General features: G+C 35.9%; 1 protein-coding gene across 1 annotated transcript in view; it reads left to right on the forward strand.

The window, feature by feature from the left end:
- The window catches only part of LOC126830716 (uncharacterized), a 39860-nt gene that overhangs the window by 5770 nt on the left and 13102 nt on the right, over nt 1-20988 (forward strand). The window lies entirely within an intron of this gene.

The raw sequence follows: 20988 nt of genomic DNA on the forward strand, positions 1-20988 counted from the left end.
TTGTCAATGGGCTATAGGTAATACTTCACTATTTTCAACGTTGGAATAACGTAATTTGTTAATCGGTTATAGACAAGATTCCCCTCGTGGCCCACTGTATGGCGAATGCCCGTCTTTATTAGCCCACCAAATGTAGAACAGTAGGACGTTAAATCCAATTTCATTTTGCATTACAACATATAACAAATACCGTATCTCTATGTATGTAACCTAAGTCGACGGTTGGCTGTAATTATTGTTAATTTCTACAACATACAATCTACTATTTGTATCAACAAGAGAACATGTAGGCAGGGGCGGATCCAGGAATTTTTGCAGCAGGGGGTTTGCCAGGTTCCTGAGACAATGTATCCCCCCCCCCCACCTCATGGTCTCTATCGTCATTTGGGCGTATATACATACACATTAAGCTTTTTAAACAGAGAAATTCAACACCTCGTTTGACGTCAATTTTTATTATGAATTAATACAATGACATTGTGATTCAATCTCATGGGTGCAAAGCATTAATTGTGATATCACATAATGTTTATATCATTATCTCGTGCTTTAAGTGCCCATCCTGTCCCACATCTGACGATAAAGGACAAAGCACACGGCTGAGAAACTTTTCTCATAAAAGTGTTGATTTACAAAAAATTTATGTAGCTGAGCAGGGGCGGGGGGTTATTTAATTATTGACACGTTTATTCATTTGTTTTACATACTAGGTTCAACGCATGGCGGTGTTGATATACAGCCATTTACTCCTGTACCAGATAAACAATCATTTGCTCAAGTAGAACTCCCCGTTGATCAAATACAGAACTCTAAACAAGTTTATTCTACTGTAAGATGTTATAATAAAGCTGGGTTACCAACTACAGCTACTACTGATGGCGTTCTTCTGGTTATAAACAAAATGGCTGCCATAGCAGAGGGGCAAATCGCTATTCATCAAGATGGAGTATCTGCATATCCGGTGAAGGATGATTGTTATCCATTGACTAATAGTTTACGATTAAAATGGGATTTAGAAAATACCAGAATTGGTACCAAGTCTATACAGGTATTCAATTTTTAAGAAAATGAGAAATTCCAGACAGATGGACTTTTAATCTTATCTGTGCACATTTGAACGCCAAGAATTAGCAGTGTCTTTTTTCATAATAAAACGAGTTAGTGTTTCGGTTTAGAATAAGCACCCTGACTGAAAAACTGATCAGCCGTAGATATTAGCCAGGCTGCTACATCGATGCTGCTTAATGGGCCCCACAGATTAACTTTTTTGTTCTGCAAATGAAATTGTTGAACATCTGTTTTAAGGTTTAGAAAAATAAATAAAGGTTTTGAAAAATATGTCCTATTTAGTGTAAATGTCTTATGTAAACAATGCACGCACCATTGAGCCAATGATTGACGCCGTGTGATGTGACGTCAGGTGTTGAAAGCAGTCATCATTTACAGAGTTATTGGAAAAATTTCGTAATCCTCTGTGAAACAGATTGTCTTCTTTACACGATTTACATTGGTCGTTACAAGTATTAGATTTATGTTCTTTTATTACCAGGTATCGGTGTATGGTCCAGGTTATAATTTAGATAAGGAAGTTCGAGTTTCAGAGATCGGTTATAACCAGGCTAAATTAAGAAGTTTATCACTACAACCTAACTCTAACTATAATGTTAGTGTTTCTACTATTAATGTATTAGGAAGACAAGACAATTCTATATCAACAGTAATATCATCTGTAGCACAACCTCCAATTTTACAAGGTTTGTATAAGTCATTCTGCCAATAGAAAAATTTCAAATTTGATCTATGATGTGTAAAATTATCCACGGGTTACAAAAAGTCTTTACTTTTTTATTGGATTATGTCAGAAATTAAATTTCATTTGATCATCTTTAATTTCGTTTATGAAGTGGAGTTCGAAAAAATTTTAGTTCAACTATTCAGCTGTAAATTTGCAACGATAGCGCGTTTAACCGGATGTTTTGGCCCTGTTTTTAGAAATATGCTCATTTTCGTAATATTATTTGAATGAACCGTGCAGTGTGACTACTGGTTTATATTGAATGGTATATTCTGAATGAATAAAGTTACTATTATTACTATTCTATATATTTCAGCGGGTTCAAAATTATTAATTGCCCGATCATTTGATGGTAAATCTATGGAAATGTCATGGAGAGATTTATTTACGTCCCCATGGAAGAACCTGTATTATGAAGTCAGTTTAGGAACATCGCCAGGAGGAGCGGACGTTATACAATGGCAAGAGACAAAAGTTGCTTCCCTTACCATCGAGATGCCTGATATATCGAAGTTACCAAGAATATATTTAACAATAACAGCTGTGGACCCCTGCGGTCTTTTCCTACATTATAATCATACTATTGTACTTTAACATACTGAAATTATTAATTCCAGATATCTTTGTAGATGTTACAATATTACCTATACAAATAACATCTTGTTGCCAATCTTTATAATTTGTTCCTACATTTTCATACAATAGATATATAAATATTAAACCGCGCGGTGTTTCCCGTCATTATACTTATACAGCAAGAATATTCAACGTTGGATAGTAGATCTTTATAATTCTTTCCTGTATAATTATAGTGGCTGCTGTAAGTAGTATTCCTATATTATGATTAGATATATTACAGTGCCCGTTAGTATTTCCTATCTAATTAGGGGCGGTCTAGAATAGTTGTCAACCGGGTTTCAAGCGTTTGATATCGCTTCTTGGAGTATATATTCCACCGGGTGCCATTTGGGAAAAATCACAAGTATAGTTTTCTAGGTGTCAACTATTTACCTAGAAACGTCGAGTTTTCTGGGCAGTCCCCAATACATGTTCTATTAACACCATAATGACTAACTATCTTGTTATAAATTTCCATTTGACCTAATTAGAAAATACAGTTGCATCGGAGATGTTCGAGTTCGGCCGTATGTAAAATTTAAGACAAAGCTTCTATTCCATTGTATAAATTCATAGCGATTTGTTTACAGATTTTAAGTATTCAAGGATTTTCTATAATTTATCGCGTGTAAGGGTTTTTTTGGGAATTTTATAGAAAAAATTGCATCCTATTTTCTTCCTCTGAAATAGTACCCTATATTGATAATCACGGGACAAAAATGTAAGTATATTTTTAAAAGGTATATATTTACTGCATTCCTGACCTGTTTTGAAATTTCTTCCTTGTTCTTTCAGTTTAGCTTGTTTAATAGAGCGTTTGCACTGAGCGTAACCCTCATCCACGTGTTGTATTATTTGGCCTTATTATGTTGGATTGTTGCTCAAAATAAACTGAAAAATATCCTCTTTTATTTATGACAAACATGTCACGTGGTTGTATGTACTGATTTATTTTATTGGATGTATAAAAAGCTTAAGCCAGTGTTGTGTTTTTGTCCACATAGTAAACTAAGATTCAATCTTTAGAAACATAAATTGAATTGTGTAAAGATTACCAATCATTAATAACACATCAGGTGAATCAAATTCAATATTTTATTTTGGCCAAATCTAAAGAAGATTAGCCCCTCTTAACATCTATGTAGGTATATACAATTTGCCCTTTAGCCATGGCTGGGGGATCACGTGGCTAAGTGGGTAAGACGCTAGCTCGCTAGCCTGGAGGTCGGGTGTTCGATCCCTGCATTGGCCGAGAAAGTTCATCCAGATTTTCCGGCGTGGTTCTCCCTTGTCAGTGATGCAGGACGGAGGGGCTGACAAGGAAAGCTGTCTAGTCGTTCGGATGGGACGAAAAACCGAGGTCCCGTGTACACATTGGCGTGCACGTAAAAGATCCCTTGGCAGTTGAAATTCGATATAAGAGTAGGCCGTAGTGCCGCTGTCAGGGCAAAATTTCCCTCATAGCACACTGTATGGCGTATGCCCGTCTTCATTAGCCCAGGTTAGGAGCAGAACAGTAGGACGTTAAACTCCATTTCATTTCATTTCATTTAGCCATGGCTGTCAAGTGTCAAGTATTGCTCTAAATCTAACCGCCTCCAAAAATTATACATTTCTCTACCATATACCTAAAGGTTTTCACTAGAGTGGTACTCCTGTTCCTCTTTTGGATCCACTGTAATACTTTTAGTAGAATTTTTGCTCGAGAAATAACATATTCGCATAATATGTGATATGTACTTAAAATATTTAAATCAACTTAGGGTTTGAATGACATATTGTGATATAAAAACACTTGTAGGGCCATAACATAACTGGTTCTATGTCAACAACATGTTAACAGATATCTCACGAGAATATTCTTCAGTAAAATTCCATTCCACCATATAAGGGTGGGTTGTCAACGTCATTGGGCTCAATTAACCAATCTCTATAATTATTTACATCATATTTGACCAATTGGATAATTGGATGTCCAAAACCAGTAGATACAAAATTAGGATACTGGTGAGAATTCGCCAGGCTTCTATTAGGTTCCAGAGAGCTTACATCTGAGTTACTAGACAGCCGCGAGGCTGGCTAGGGTAGAGAAATGGTTTTAGCTAGTATTGTTATCTATTATGCTTGTATACCTGTATTCAGCTATATATATACATAAAATATGTAGAAGCAAACTGTCGCATTGTTATTCCTGGTAAGACAGACGTCTTAAGAAACTGTAAGAAGTAAATACACAACGTGAAGCAGAAGTAAAGACAGCTAGAGACAAATTCTAGACGATCACAAGGCTACAGAAAATATGTAGTAAGAAAAGATGCATGGGTCGTACGTAGGATGTGGCGACCGGTTTTACAACATTTACGCCCGCTCTCCACGTCAGACAAAGGACCTATGGTGCTACACCACCGCTGGCTATATGACGTAAAAATTATAACGTCGGCTTCCACCGGGTGATCTATATCTATCTAAGGCATCAAATATGTGAAATGGTTAGAACTTAACTTATCAATATGAATAATTTTTGGACCTGATAGTGTCTGGTTTTAAACTGAATATTCAATGTGGTATGTTTATACTACGTCATCATGAGAATATAACTAAGGTAGTAGAATTGGTTGCTCTAAATAAAATGTAGCGCATAAAGCAGGGTGACTGCTCTGGAGAGGCGCTAGACACCGTTTTACATTGTTTTTATAAGTTATGAATCTTAATCCATTAGTCCATTTCGATACGTTTTGATTCCCGTGGAAGTGATGAAACTCAATATCATCCAAAATCTTCGACAATGAAAACACGATTTTTTTTTAAAATTTAAATCAGCATTGGTGTTGTGGTCTTACCTGGAAAAGATGGGCTTCTGATATCCAACATTTAAGACAAAATAAACATTTTACCATTGGTACACGAATCGTGTACCATAATGCGTTTCAGCGCCATTTGTAACAAGTTGCTCGAAGAATGAGGCTAGACATATTCCACAAGTCATGTCAAACGGTGATGCCATATTCTTATTTGGAGAGCATGCGCAAAATATACTATCGGTGTTGACTGGAATAACCGGACGCTAGAAACTGTCTTTCCGTTGAGACTTCTGGCGTATTTCGCCGAACATAACTGATGACAATTCACAGTAAAACGGAAACGATTGAATGTAAAAAAGTTTATATAAATTCATATTACATTATTATATGTGTTTCGACCCATTTGTGCCAATTTCTAGGCCCAAAAGCTAAATCTGACTATAATGCGTCTTTTGTTTTCGCTTCAAATGATATATGAACTATTACTTATGTATTTATTAGCATAATAAATCTATATTAAACTCTAGGACATCGGGTGGCAGAGATTTAGAAGGATTAAAATACGAATGTCCTGTCCCGTTGCTACGATAATAAACGATCCGCGCTACATCTTCCAACACCGATAATTTCGCTAAGAATAAAGTAATTTCAATGAACTTTTTAACATATTCATTTTTCATTATCTTTTTTCAAAACCACTATAGCAAGAATGGCCATCTCTTTATGTAAATCTTGGCGAGCATGTAAAAGATGCCTTGGCAGTTGGAATTCAATATAAGAGTAGGCCGTAGCGCCGCTGTCGTAACCAAATGTTCCTCATTGCACACTGTATTCAATACAGTATACAATAAAGATGGCGCCTAGCTAGCTGCACATGTAATGGCTCTCTGAGTTTTTGGATAATATATCATAAAGTGGATTAATTTGTGGATTAATACTCGGCATACTGTTGTATTACACTATAGAGCTTTGTTTGTGTCTATTTCCATGAAATTTGGATATATAACTTTGGATATATTTTAAGATTTATGTCTTACATTAAGAATTTTATTGTGAATTTTACTTTCTGTGTTATTTTCCTGAACCTTACTCAGAACTCTACTCATTATAGTGACTACAACTTGCAAATTAATCACTGGCCAGACTCATTTAATCACACCTTGACTGAACATTTAATGATCTCTTACTCACCTGCTGATCTGCTGACTTACAGGGACATATCAAAAAGTGTTAAACTATCCAGTGAACTGTTTTCTCACATGAAATCTTTAGATATTTTAAAGCGTTTTCGTGGAAAACGTGGTGGCTCAAAAAATAAAACAAATGTAAAACATGTAATCTACGATCACGAGGAAAAGGACTTACATGCCAAGAAAGAAACCAAGTTTAAACCCAAACTACACGTTGCCCTTCTAAATACACGATCTTGTCGCAATAAAGTTTTTGACATTGCTGATTTAATTATTGATGACAAAATAGATGTTTTGTTTTTGACAGAGACATGGCTAAAAGCCGAAGGTGACGACTCCAGAATATCTGAACTTACACCTACCGGATATTCCTTTATTAATGCACATAGATCAACTGGTACCGGTGGTGGTATCGGAGTTCTATTTCAATCTTCTCTTTGCATTGAAAGACTACCTAATTACCAAACTTTTAAAACTTTCGAAAGCCTTAACCTAAAAATCAGCTCTTACAACACATGCGTTCATGCGATTTGTTTGTATCGCCCACCCTCATCTAGTAAAAACAGATACAAAATATCTGACTTTGAAGAAGAATTATCTGTTCTTTTATCAACAACATCAAAAACCAATTCTGTTATTTTAGGTGACTTTAATATTCACTATGACAAACCAGATTGCGCTAGCAGTAGGAGGGTAGTCAAGATTTTAGCCTCGCACAACTATAGTCAACACATTCAGCATACCACACACAAATCGGGTCACATTCTTGACTGGATTCTGACCCCAGAGCCATGTACTCTCATTCAAAGTGCATCAGTTACTGATATTCAAATATCAGATCACTATCTCGTTTCAACCCTATGGAATTTTGAAAAACCGAAGTTGCAGCCAGTTACCATTTCCTTTAGGAAGATTAAATCATTAGACAGGGAAGCTTTCAGCAACGACCTGAAGTCTTCAGATCTCCTATCAAATACACCTATAGAGCTTAACGAACTGTGCGGTAAATTTAATAGCACTTTACTTGCCCTACTTGATAAGCATGCCCCTATTGTGACTAAGAAGGTATATCTCCGGCCTGGCAGGTCTTGGTATAATAAAGATGTTCTCATAGCAAAAGAAGATCGTCGTAAAGCGGAACGAAAATATCGCCATTCTCTGCTAGAAGTTCATCGTCAAATCTACCGAAAAGCAAGAGGTGCATACTCAAAGACAATCAAAGATGCAAAATCCGCATACTGCGTCCAAAAGCTAACGGATGAATTTAAGTCTCCCAATCAGTGTCATAATTTTATGAAATCACTACTTGGTACTACAACTGAGATAATTCTACCAAAATCTGACGATGATGACAATCTTGCAAACTCTTTCTGTCAATTCTTTTCATCCAAAATAAATCAAATACGTGAACAATTAGATCACTCCAGTGAAAATGAAGAAGCTGAAGGCATTACACCTTTTTCAGCCACATGTGGAGATTATCTAACATATTTTGAGTCATTCTCTAACGATGAAATTGAAAAACTTATCAAATCATCTAAGAAGACAACTTGTCTACTCGATCCTCTTCCAACAAATATCCTTGTTGAATATCTTGATCTGCTTCTTCCAGTCATTACTCAGATTGTGAACACAAGTCTTAGTACAGGAGTATTTCCTTTAATATATAAAGATGCCGTTGTAAGACCCCTTATTAAGAAAACTTCTCTTGACCGGAATGTGCTTAAGAATTACAGACCCGTCTCAAATTTGTCATTCCTCTCCAAAATCATTGAAAAGGCAATAAACAATCGACTACAGTCCTTCGTAGTTTCTCGAAATCTTTTAGACAAATTTCAATCTGCTTACAGACCACATCATAGCACTGAGACAACTATCCTTTGTGTGCTAAATGATCTGCTGCGCTCCGTAGATAGTGGTAAACTTGTGTCCTTGACCCTGTTAGATTTGTCTGCCGCATTCGATACTGTCGATCATGAAATTCTCTTAAGAAGACTTTATCAAACTTTTCACATAACTGGTACGGCCTTACAATGGATTAAATCTTATCTTACTGACAGAAGACAGAAGATCATTATAAACAAATCTCATTCCGAGTTTGCAAACCTTAATTGTGGAGTGCCTCAAGGATCTGTTCTTGGACCGGTATTGTTTATACTGTACACACGATGTGTGGGGGATGTTATAGACCAGTTTGATATAAGCCATTTCTCCTACGCTGATGATACACAGTTAATCAGTAAGTTTAAACAAGACAATGCTCATGATTCCTTTGAAAATACCACTCGCTGCTCCAAAGCTGTTAAATCCTGGATGAATAATAATAAATTGAAGTTAAACGATGAAAAAACAGAAGCAATACTTGTTGGAACACCACAGCGTCTCGCATCAACTCCTGATTCTCGTCTTGTAATTTGCGACTCTAGTATTGAATTTGCAACAAGGGTTAAAAATCTAGGTGTTATATTTGATCCGTCTTTAACAATGGAAAAACAGGTTGATCAGTTATGCCGTGTTTGTAATTTTCATCTCCGTAGTATAGGAAACATTCGTCATCTATTGACTACTGCTGCTTGTCATCTTTTGGTGCGGTCTCTAATTTTTTCAAGATTGGACTATTGTAATAGTGCCTTGGCTGGAATATCTCAACATTTATTAAAGCGACTTCAAATAATTCAGAACAACTGTGCCAGAATCATCACAAGAACAGCAAAACGTCAACATATAACATCTGTCCTTAAATCGCTTCACTGGTTACCAATAGAGGCTCGTATAAACTTTAAAATCTTAACACTGGTCTACAAGTCTCAGCATGATTCAGCTCCATCCTATATCACAGATCTTATGCAGCCTTATGTACCAAACCGACCACTCCGTTCACAGAATAATCTATCACTTGTTGTACCTTCAACTAAATTAAAATCTTTTGGTGATAAAGCCTTCAGTGTATATGGTCCACGACTATGGAATGACTTACCTGACAAAATAAAGTGTTCAGAAACAGTTGCTCAATTTCGATCTAGAATTAAGACGCATATGTTCACGATGTATTATCCACAGAAGCCATTAACTTACAGCGCTTAGAGCATGCTCATGGATGGATTAAGCGCTATATAAATGTACATTATTATTATTATTCGTCCAGTCGGAGCACAAATTACAGTAGGAAGTTAACCCCCATTAGATTTCATTTCATTTTATGTAAATCTTACATAATGCATCTTTAAGTAAATGTCATGTTATTTGATACACAGGGAACCGATCTTTTCCTAGAAAACTGATTTAATAGCATGGGCGTTGCTATTTATGAAATCATATTGCATTCGGCATTCAGTTAAACTGAATACAAATTTTTGTGCTTAGTCCATTCAGATTATATCATAGAACGACATCTATCTTTATGTATTTCTTCTGAACTCACTGAAGTACGATTTATTAATTGAAGGCTACAATGAACCGAAGTAAATAATTGCAAATGTTATAAAAGGATTATTCGCGGGTTTACTTTTATGTTTTTATTTTAATGAAATTCATGCCAGGTAAGTATTTCATGACTTTATTTCAGAATATTTATAAAATTATATTGATTTATTTTATTATTTCATGCCAGGTAAGTATTTCATGACTTTATTTCAGAATATTTATAAAATTATATTGATTTATTTTATTATTTCATTCGTGGAATTAATTTAGAAATATTAATTTTATATATAGTATGGCACTTGCAAATCCCAAATCCAATTGTCGACCAGTTGTAGGTAATGACCGGATGATCTAAACAGACAAGGTGCGATGAACCCAGCGGGTACCCTCCCATTTCGACTACAGCTTTATAACAACAGGTTATACCTTCGGTGGTTTTATTATCCTTACTTATATACCCTCTCTATAGCTAAAATACATTCTTCCAAAAAACATCCCACTTTCGGCTACAGCGTACAACAGATTATACGGTCTAGATTCTTTCATAAAAACATATTAGATTTATTGACATAATTGGAAATAATATGTCAATAAATAGATCGTTCGCACTTCTTTATATTTCCAATTATGTCAATAAATCTATAGAGGTTAGGATGACTGTTGGGTATGTTTTTTTTTAGTCTTGAATGGAAACCTTCTAGGTTGTTTTATTCCTGGGTTCAGCAATTTCAAGGTGGTTCCATAAACAAACAGAAAACTAGTATTGGTAACGTTATCATTAAATTCATAGGCGTTGGTGATGTTTGGAGTTTCCTTTATTATTGACATCCAGGTTTCCTGTTCCAAATGGGCTGGTAATAATGCTAAATCTACTACTCTGCTAATCCAAGTCCTAACTTTTTTCATCTTCTTTGTATTGTACTGCAAAGTCTTAAAGCTTGAACTTTACGCCACATACACCGCGAAAAATGAAACAAAACATCCTTCATATCCACATCAAATTCTACAGTAGCAGCTTGGGTTGCAGGTAGTTCAAAATCTGTTTGAATGGTGAAAGGTTGATTTAACAAGTCTTCTACACAAGACTTCAATTTCACAAACAGGCGGCAGCAGTTTGTCTTCACCGATCTGGTAGTAAAGTAACGCAAACACAAGTGGATACATCACATTTCCATCTCTAGCATGAATAACGCACAGATGGTTCCATAACAAGGAGAATGTTGAAAAGGTACCATCCGTATATAAAACGTCGGTGGACTGCAGCAGCGTAAGTTGAGCATCTATCTAAAATACCACCATCTTGTCATACTTACCATTTTCAAATAATTAAAATCGTTTTTCGTCATTCGTCAGTGACCATGGACTGTCTAGTAATGTCGTAATATGGTCTCTGTGACCATATTGTCTCTATAGCTGATTATTGGTTTCACATATTTTAGAGAAGTCATATTTCACGCACGCAAATTGAATGAGTGATAGGTTTATGTATAAAAACAGTGATAATTTGGTAAATAAAAACACTGATTATGTCATTTACATTGTCAAAATGTCAATCAAATTCTCTCTTGTTCATGAAATGTGTTAGGTGGACCAAATCAGGTAATGTTCTCCCCTCGGTCTTCGGGGTATTGGGGATGCTTATTCTATATTTGGGAAATTTGCACCAAGGTCAGTCTATAACGTAAAGCAATTAGGGTGTAAGCAGATGTAAAGGGTGTTGGGCGAAATTCATTACAGCCCATTCATAAATGAAAATACAGTATGTTCTGATTGTCGTGTTTATAAAATATAGACTGATGTCCTGGTGAACGAAACTGTAGTCGTTTGCTTGGGACATAGTTCTAAATAATGTTTACGTACCACTAATGTTGGAGTCCGAATTAATTAATATCTCTGGCAAGTTAATAGATTCACATATTTGTACGTAAATCAAGTTAGCGAATGGGTGACAGAAGGTTACATAAAAAAGAGTTATAATGTGGTAAACATTCAATTCTAGGTTGATAACAGATATCTCATGGGAAATTTCTCCAGTAAAGTTCCATTACCATATAAGGGTGGGTCAATTAACCAATCTCATGGGAAGTTTCTCCAGTAAATTTCCATTACCATATAAGGGTGGGTCAATTAACCAATCGCTTTAATTATTTACATCATATTTGATAACTGAAGGTCCAAAACCCAAGCTACAAAACTATCATATTTGTGAGTAATCGCCAGAGAGCAGACAGGTTCTGGAAGGGAAAATATGTAGCAGTTTCTATCAGCAGACTCGCCCAGTGAGCCTGGCTGGCTAGTGTTTGAGAATGACTTTAGTATTGTAATCTATACTATGCTTGTATCCATGTATCCGGCTATGATATATAAAATGTAAACACGAACTGTTGCATTGTTATTCCTGGAAAGACAAACAGTAAGAAGTAAATACACAACGTGGAGGGGAAGAAAGACGACAGGTGAAAATACTAGCCGATCACAAGGCTAATAAAATATGTAGTAAGAAAAGATGCATGGGTCGTACGTAGGATGTGGCGACCGGTTTGAGAAGTTCTACTCTCCTCGTCTGACAGAAGGCCCATGGTGCTTCATATTAGATTTGGTTTCCGTAACCAGAATCGACCTTCAAGGGAATCTAGAAGAATACATATTTGATTTGGTGCACGTGACTAAAAGATCGAGTACCCTCGAAGAAATCTGGAAGAAGAAATCCGTAGAACCAGTACCCCAAAGCTCTGGTGGGAAAACAAATTGGTGGAAAAAATCTGGTGGAAGAACATTTTTTTTTTTTGCTGGAAATATTCGCAGAATTATTTAAATACATTTTGTCTGGCAAATTGAATTTGTTAATTTGTTTACAGACCAGATAATAGTAAGATAAGATTAAAATACAATAAATGTTAAAATGCAACTGTATAGAGAATAAAATATAGTAATATTTTGATAGACAGGTTTATAAAAAATATAATATCATTAGTTAGGTATGTATATTATCAGGTTAACATGACCTGTAGTAAACTTGAAATTAAAGTGGGGTAGTTTAAAAAGAAACGGAATAAGGAATAAAATAAGGAATTAATGTTGTCTCCGGATCAAAGTGGGAAGATGGCAGAGCTAAAAATAGAGTTGGCATGTTTCTGCTTTGATTCGTTAAAATGTGTGTTTTTGTGTCGTTCGTATATGTGGTTAGCTAATAAAGCTAATATAGTTTTGAGACTCTTAGTCCAAGTTTCAAAATTATGGTTTTAGTCGAGTAAGACTAAATTGGGTAATTTAGCTTTTGAATAAAAGGTTGAATTGCTATTATTTGTGTTTTTGTGTCGTCCATATATGTGGTTAGATAAGTAGACCTTATGTAATTTTGAGACCCTTAGCCCAGGTTTCAGAATTATGGTAATTTAACTTTTGAATAAAAAGTTAGGGTTTGTTAAAATCTATGTAAATCTAGGGATGTAGGTATAGTTTTCCTGAAAAACAAACTAAAATTAACGGCTCGTTAAATTGTGAGATTATCGCAAAGTCATTAATACGGGGTTAAGGTAAGAATAAGACACTTTTTAGAAATGTGGGGGATTATACTGTAAATTGTATCCGTATATAATTTTATGTATTTAATTTTTGATTTAGAAACGTAATATAAACGTTAAATATATATTTGCTAAATGCTATTTGGTCATTAATTAAATTTTGCTTTAAATTGTTTATGCGAGGTGATTACGAATGAGTAATTTGACATTATGTCTGGTTATTATAAACAATAGTTTTCACACTGTGTAAAATTTGACGTGTGTGAAAGTCACGTGATGCGTTAATATTTTGGATATAGTTAACTATTTGTGTAATTAAAAGCTAGGTATGTCATGTTAATATAAATATAGACTGGTGTTTGTGGGGAATGTTCTATTCTAAATAAATTATAGTCTAGTGTTTTCATACGTTTGAGCTCAGATTGTGTCAGTGTCAGTCTTATAGGAAATATTTATGTAATGTTAGGGAATGTTTATAAAAAAAAACCGAAATACTAAATTCTAAATGATTAGGTCAAAAGGTCACATAACTGTGACGGGGAAATATAAAATAATGTAATTGTTTGGCGGAATTCTAAAACAGAAACGGAAATTAAAATTATAAAATTGTAAGGTCAAGAGGTCAAAGTTAGTTTGGAGATTTATAATTAAAGAGACACATCAAAGTTTATAAATAATTAAATGAAGTTTGATTTTAATTATAAGTAACAGGAATTAGGCATAGTTAGTTCTTGGTCTGATGGCAATGACATGTTTGATTGACGGATAAAATTTGTATTTTGTCTCAAACCAATGATACTTAGAAGACAGTTTCAACTTGACACTATGGTAGCTGAAACAGACCAACAGAAATCCAAGAAGAGGAAATGGTTTACCAATTTACCAAATTGAGATTGCCAGTGACAGAATTTAAAGTGAAACCTGAACTTTATAAATTAGAAGTCATGTGTTATAGTGTTTTGAAATTAGGACACATGAAGATTGTGTTTTCCGTGTTTAGGCTTACTGAATTTTCATAGGACTTTTCAATACCGTGATGAACTTTTACAGATCTTTTGCATGCGATTTTTGGTTTTTATTTGTGTTTTCATTGATACTTATGTTTTTAGAACAGATTGATGCAGATTGTGATCATATGTAATCTTGTATGTTAATTATATAGTAATCATATATATGTGCATCTTGCATAAATAATTATAGGGTTTAGTACATGGAAGTTTTAAAGTTCATCTCGGGGGATTTTATGGACTCCTCAAGACTACTTCACAGCCAGGAGGGCCGATCTCAAAATTTCACCGTTTTCGAGAAACAGCCTCTGGGTGATTTTTGGCCAATTTTGCCATTTTTCAGGTCATTTTGGTCAATTTTCAGCCACCTATCAGTCCCCATTCGGTTCCCAATTTCACTTATTGCTATGTAATGTGCTAAAGGACGGGCCTTAATGTCCTTAATACACTCTTTCAATCTATTAAGTCATTTCATTGCTCATATCTTGGATATGTACCACATTTAATGGCCAAACATGAGGAAAACCCGCAATTTTGTGCGCTTTCGGGCACGCCCATCTTGGATAGGATACCAATTTAAGCCTCATCAAAGAGACTAGTTTTGCTCGAGGGGGTTTCAAGCTGCTACCAGTGAGCGCGAGCGAATGATTTATTGAAGAAACGGAGAGAGCTGGCTTAACCTGAATGAAAATAGTTGGCTATTTCATAGACAATGAGAGATTTACAATAGGGAAAATTCATCAACTTTGAGTTATGATTTCGCATTGATTGAAGAGAGGTGACAGAGATTTTATTTCTTATATCGATAGAGGGAGTCGAGCAGTGCATAAAACCATTTCGATATTTTGACCTACCCCCGCATCATAGAAAATAGAGCTAATCTTCGCAGGTGTGTATTTTCGGCTTTATTCGCCATATCTTACAATTTTGCTGATCATTGCTCCCAGAGAATAGATGCGACTTCATGGTCTTCACATTGGGGCACAGGAAGACCCCCACTAACACCACCAATCACCACCATTTTCATTCAAACCCTAGCTGACTGAAAATTGACCAAAAATGACCTGAAAAATGGCAAAATTGGCCAAAACCCACCCTGAGGCTGCTTCTCAATAACGGTGAAATTCTGAAATCGGCCCTTCGGGCTCTGAAGTAGTCAGGGCGAGTGCATATATTCCCCCGGAGATGAACTCGATCTGCCGACCCCCCCCCCCCCCATCTTCCCGATTCGGCACGATTTTGCATGGTTTTCTCATGGAATCACTCTTAAGAGTCTCCTACCTCATCATTTCGCATAAATCTTAGAGAGGGGGAGGTGAGAATTATATACGCCGATTTTCGAGATTTCTGCTACATTTATGAATACTTATATAACTCTACCTAATACCGATTAAAAAGTCTTTAACAGAGTGACGAATGTATTAATATTGCTAGAACTTTTGCTCTTGTAATTAATGATAGCATTATATTGTATTAATTAATATCTCTGGCAAGTTAGTTGATTCACATATTTGTGATTAAATCAAGTTAGCGAATGAATGACAGATGGTTACATAAAAAAGAGTTATAATGTGGTAAACATTCAATTCTAGGTTGATAACAGATATCTCATGGGAAGTGTCTCCAGTAAATTTCCATTGCCATGTAAGGGTGGGTTTCGACGTCATTTGGCTCAATTAACCAATCTCTCTAATTATTTACATCATATTTGACCAATTAGATAATTGAAGGTCCTAAACCCTAGCTACAAAACTGTCATATTTGTAAGCAATCGCCAGACAGCAGACAGGTTCTGGAAGGGAAAAGACGTAGCAGTTTCTATCAGCAGACTCGCCCAGTGAGCCTGGCTGGCTAGTGTTTGAGAATGACTTTAGTATTGTAATCTATACTATGCTTGTATCTATGTATCCGGCTATGATACATAAAATGTAAACACGAACTGTTGCATTGTTATTCCTGGAAAGACAAACGTCTTAAGAAAACAGTAAGAAGTAAATGCACAACGTGGAGGGGAAGAAAGACGACAGGTGAAAATACTAGACGATCACAAGGCTACTAAAATATGTAGTAAGAAAAGATGCATGGGTCGTACGTAGGATGTGGCGACCGGTTTGAGAAGTTCCGCTCTCCACGTCGGACGAAAGACTCATGGTTCTACATAAAATTGTAAATGATAAGTTCAAAAGGTTAGATTAAGATTACTAGTAATAGATGTTTATGTAACATGGGTAATGTTTATACAAAACAGAATCCAAACTTGGAAATGCGATAGTTAAATTCATGAGGTCATAGTTACTTTAAAGACATATGATGAAGAATAATAATAATTAATAATAAAGGATTGGGATATACTAATGACCGATTGATATTAAAACAAAGTTTTAAATTAATAATAGTTAGTTCTTGATCTGATGGCAATAACATGTTTTAATCTGACGGATGAAATGTCCGCCCAACCAATCATCACAGAAGAGTGATAGAAATTCTTAGAAATCAGAAGACTTGTGACTAACGAGAAAGTCTGCTTTGAACAAAGGGAAGGTTTCATTGTGAGACTTATGGTAGTTGAAACAGATCAATAGAAATCCAAGACGAGGAAATGGTTTACCATGTACCAAATTGAGAATTCCTGAGACAGAATTTAAAGTGAAAACTGTACTTTATAATTATTAAGTGCAGTGTTATAATGTTTAGAAATTGGGAATACTTATATAAGTATATGGTTTAGCAAATGGGAAGTTTTTAAGGAGTCTCGTACCTGATAATTTCGCATAAATCTTAAAGAGGGGAGGCGTTGTAGTAATATTGGGTAATTTATGCAGAGTAATTACATTAGGTGAATGAATATAACTGCACCAGAGGACATGATTTATGATTTGATAAATACATATGTTAACTGTCTTCTCCATTGTCAAATATTAACTTTGGTATGAGTTTATTTGAAAACGCAATTTAAATTGTCCATGAAATATTATGAAAATAACAGGAAATGGGATCTAGGACAAATTCTTATGGTCCAGATCACTTATGACAGGGAAAATTACCATTACGTCATTAGGCTTAGTAACAAATCATCATAATCAATAACGTAATAGAGAGAGAGAAAGAGAGAGAGAGAGGTCATGTAGACCCGTAGAGAGAGGCCGTTAAGACTGAAGAGACACCATCTGGATTCAGAATGCCCCGCTCGGTCGTAGGAGACAATATGATGTGGGTAGCCCGACAGTAAACTAGTTCTGCTAAATGGTGGGGTTGAGAGAGTAGAGAATGACTTTTATTGTAATCTATGCTTGTAACCTATGAATCGAGTGCTTGATATAAAATGTTAAAACGAACTATTCACTGAGTTACCGGCCCTTGCCGTAAGAGACAAGTGTCCCAACTGTTACTTTGTCTGAAACACTTGAGTAGTCAAGTCAAGTTCGCGCACAAGTTCACGATCTGTTGAAATGTCGCAAACAGCGTGGAACGGGAAAGTAAACCCTTTGCAAATAAATTTCCGAAGGCGTTAAGAGGAAATGGTTCACCCCGAAGATATTGACCAATATTGTACCTGATGTAAATACCAAAACTTTTAATGCAATACATGTAGATCGAAAAAGGTTTGCGACTGACATAAACTTTGATAATGAACGGGCCAGAGAAAATCTTGGATGCTAGAATGGAGGATTATTTGGCATTAGTTCTCGGCTATTAAAGTGTTCGACATGAAAGTATCTGAATCTGAATCTAGAAGGTATAGTAATAGCATAATAATATTATATGTATATCAATATTTGAAGAAAAACGTTGATATGGGTCACGCACGTGCATGCGTCACGCGTCTTTTGTGTTTAGCTGTGGAAGATTGATTAGGATGTATTAAATGTCTGTTTGTCTTTATTAATAATTTTGGGTGAGCCTGTTCGGCTTTGTTGTTCCGCAATATAATTATAACATAGAGCATCCACCAAAGGTTGTCTTATTTATTTCTACTGTGAAGCAAAGTAAGTGAGCTTACCTGTGTGGAAGCATAGTTTAGTTGGCTTACCTGTGTGGAAGCATAGTTTAGTTGGCTTACCTGTGTGGAAGCAAAAGGAGGCTTACCTGTGTGGAAGCAAAAGGAGGCTTACCTGTGTGGAAGCATAGATTAGTTGGCTTACTTGTGTGGAAGGGGGCTTACCTGTGTAGAAGCAGATTAAGGGGCTTACCTGTGTGGAAGCATAGTTTTTAAAGGGGCTTACCTGTGTGAAATCAAAGAAAGGTTGCAAAGCAATTTGGGATTTGGGTAGTCATCTATAATAGCCATTATGACCATTTTTTATCTGGGGCATTAAAATTTAGCTAGAATCATAGTGGTTAAATTATCGGGACTGAAACCACGAAGATATTCAAAAATGGGAACAGAATGTGTTTAGCTGTGGAAGATTGATTAGGATGTATTAAATGTCTGTTTGTCTTTATTAATAATTTTGGGTGAGCCTGTTCGGCTTTGTTGTTCCGCAATATAATTATAACATAGAGCATCCACCAAAGGTTGTCTTATTTATTTCTACTGTGTAGACAAAGTAATGAATGTTTTCTTCAATAATTTGGGCGAGTCGTGCTCAACCTTGTTGTTTCGCGATCTAACATGGAGCACAAAATAAGGTTGTCTTAATTTATTTCAACTGTGTCGGCAAGAAGTAAAGCAAATGTTTTCTTTAATAATTTAGGGTGAAACTGTTCAGCCTTGTTGTTCCGCAGTCTAACATGGGACAGAGACTAAGGTTGTTTTAATTTAAATTAGAGTGAAACTGTTCAGCCTTTTTGTTCCACAATCTAACATGGGACATACACTAAGGTTGTTTTAATTTATTTATTCTGTGTCGGCAAGTAGTAAAGTGAGACTGAGACTGAAACATACACTAAGAGGACTTATCTCTGCGCAAGCAAAGTTAAGGGGGCTTACCTGTGTGGAAGCAAATTAAAGGGGCTTACCTGTGTGGAAGCAAATTAAGGGGGCTTACCTGTGTGGAAGCAGATTAAAGGGGACTTACCTGTGTGAAAGTTGTGGAAACAAAGTTTAGATGACTTGAGTGGAAGCAATTTAAGGGGAGCACAGTTTAGATGGTTGACCTGTGTGGAAGCAAATTAAATGGGGCTTATCTGTGTGGAAGCGAATTAAGAAGCTTACCTGTGTGGAAGCATAGTTTAGATGGCTTCCCTGCCACGTTGAAGCAAAGTAAGTGAGCTTACCTGTGTGGAAGCATAGTTTAGTTGGCTTACCTGTGTGGAAGCATAGTTTAGTTGGCTTACCTGTGTGGAAGCAAAAGGAGGCTTACCTGTGTGGAAGCAAAAGGAGGCTTACCTGTGTGGAAGCATAGATTAGTTGGCTTACTTGTGTGGAAGGGGGCTTACCTGTGTAGAAGCAGATTAAGGGGCTTACCTGTGTGGAAGCATAGTTTTTAAAGGGGCTTACCTGTGTGAAATCAAAGAAAGGTTGCAAAGCAATTTGGGATTTGGGTAGTCATCTATAATAGCCATTATGACCATTTTTTATCTGGGGCATTAAAATTTAGCTAGAATCATAGTGGTTAAATTATCGGGACTGAAACCACGAAGATATTCAAAAATGGGAACAGAATGTATAAAAGTTCAAAGCCTTATGTACGGAATAATTGACCGAGATTACCAAAAATGGGTTAAACGGGAAAAATATGTGGTGGGATGAAGTGTGTTATGGGGCGAAGTGTGCTATGGGGCGAAGTGAGTTGTGAGTTGAGATAGTATTGGATGTTAATAAAGTTCGTATTGTTGTCATTGTCTTAGTTTTAATATTCGTAAAATGATTCCGGAGCAGAAGCACTGTGCCTGCAATACTTAAATCTATAGGCAAGACGGTAATTCAGTGGAAAGTATACTATTCACTGAGTTACCGGCCCTTGCCGTAAGAGACAAGTGTCCCAACTGTTACTTTGTCTGAGACACTGGGGGACTGTATATGTGAAGGGCACGAGTAGTAATATGAGGTCGTCCGCATGCCTCTTAAGTAGAATACAGTGGCTTAAAGCCGTGTTTAAGAATTATCATAACCCCTCCTTCCAGGCAGCCTACATGGTAGTTAGTAAGATAATGCCAAATAGGGATCGGGCTCTGTCATTTGTCAGTAGTGTACCCCTCATAAGTAAGGTATTAAAAAAATAAAATAAAAAAATAAGGAGTTGCGTTTTGCCTATAGGACTCCTCACAGTAGAAGCACTGTGCCTGCAATACTTAAATCTATAGACAAGGCGGTAATTCAGTGGAAAGTATACTATTGCATTTTATATGAATCTATGTATATCCTAGAACACGAAGGTCTATTTTAGGTGATTTTTTAAAATAAAGACTGGAATTTAATCATGATTTTTGATGAGTTTTTCTCGGAATTTTCATATTTTTCCTGTCTGTCTCTCTGCATGCTGGTTGATCTACCTGCTAAATTTAGGGAGTGAACCTTGCAAATCTGTAAAGGATGTGATTCTATGGCAAAGGGGTATTAACTTTCTAAAGTCGAAGATTTTCATAAGATTTGACATTATTTTTTTTTTCAATAGCTCAGCGACTGATGTATAGACTGTGTACAGGCTCTAAACCTTCTCGTTATGCATTGGAATTGTGATGAATTAA

The sequence above is a fragment of the Patella vulgata genome, chromosome 8, assembly GCF_932274485.2.
Source record: "Patella vulgata chromosome 8, xgPatVulg1.2, whole genome shotgun sequence".
Lineage (NCBI taxonomy): Eukaryota > Metazoa > Mollusca > Gastropoda > Patellidae > Patella > Patella vulgata.